Source organism: Pinus tabuliformis, chromosome 3_1 (genome assembly GCF_031772625.1).
Source record: "Pinus tabuliformis cultivar Carrire ecotype Pingquan chromosome 3_1, CPIR1, whole genome shotgun sequence".
In the NCBI taxonomy this organism is placed as follows: Eukaryota; Viridiplantae; Streptophyta; class Pinopsida; order Pinales; family Pinaceae; genus Pinus; species Pinus tabuliformis.
Genome location: NC_142301.1, coordinates 898,208,050 through 898,209,168, shown reverse-complemented (window position 1 = coordinate 898,209,168; position 1,119 = coordinate 898,208,050). Strand labels below are relative to the sequence as shown.

The 1,119-nt window shown below is 33.7% G+C and overlaps 1 pseudogene; it reads right to left on the bottom strand.

Moving 5' to 3' along the window:
• Nucleotides 1–720: 720 nt before the first annotated feature.
• Nucleotides 721–858, bottom strand: LOC149190540 (U2 spliceosomal RNA; annotated as a pseudogene).
• Between the last annotated feature and the right edge of the window lie 261 nt (nucleotides 859–1,119).

Below are 1,119 nucleotides of genomic sequence, written 5' to 3'. Positions count from 1 at the left end.
AGCTTCACGATTATGGTAGAATTTCTAGAGATATGGTAATCCTTCATTTGGGAAAAATCCTAAAGCATTTTTCATTAAAAAAGAGGAATTGTGTCTTTACAGGAATGCCCAACTTGTTCTGAATTCAATGTTTTCAATTTCCGAGCAAGTTCAAGTCTCCAATATAAAAAATGGAGGATTTCCAATTAAAAAAAATTTATGAAGATCTAAAATGTTTCATTTTCCTGTTCAACTTATCTTCCATCCAAAATAAGAGTTAAGCAAGGGTGATTCCCATGAGAAAATGAATCCCACGTGTATGAAAGAATCTTCATTTCTATGGACCACATAATAACTAGGGTTGGGGAAGTGAAAAAATCGATAACATAGAAACAATAGTAATAGGGTGTCAACCTAGTTGGGCTTACCTTTCATGAGCAACCAAAGCTTGCAGATACCCTATTGGTGCATCAATTCTTAGAACTCTTAGACAGACTATTCCATGGCTATCAATACACCATGAGCCTAATCATAGGAAAACTCTAGGGGTTTGAGCTTCCACTCTTCCACAGAGGTCTTTGATAATCTGTTGCATAGGCTTAATTGTTCATCAAAAATCCAATCCCAGAGCCACCAATGTCCAATGTCATGGTGAAATATAGGTTTATCACCTGAATTCCTTAGCCTTCTTGCTTTGAATAGTTCAATCTCATGACCTGCAACGACGCCATCCAAAACTATGTAGGATAAAGAAACCCTAAAGCGCCTCTCATACTCCATCTCTACTTCCTTAATATCATGTGGTTCTATGAACCACATATCAAATATTGAATTGATAAGAACCGATAGTATACTTGATGATTAATAAACTTAAACTAATAAAATATAATATTATTATAACAAGTGTTAGGTAATAGCTAGTACCTATATCTTAGTTTAAATATAGCTAATTGGAGTATGAATCACTGACAAGGTGTGACAAGATCAATTAAAACCTTCATAAAAAAATAGAAATTAAAGTGAAAATGTTGCGCTAAAATGTTTCTTTTTGGTGAGCGCACTACCTCATTAGTTGTAATAAAGCTTTATAACTTTATTTTTTTTGGCAATGTTTGGTTCAAATTGATGTGGAGAAACTTA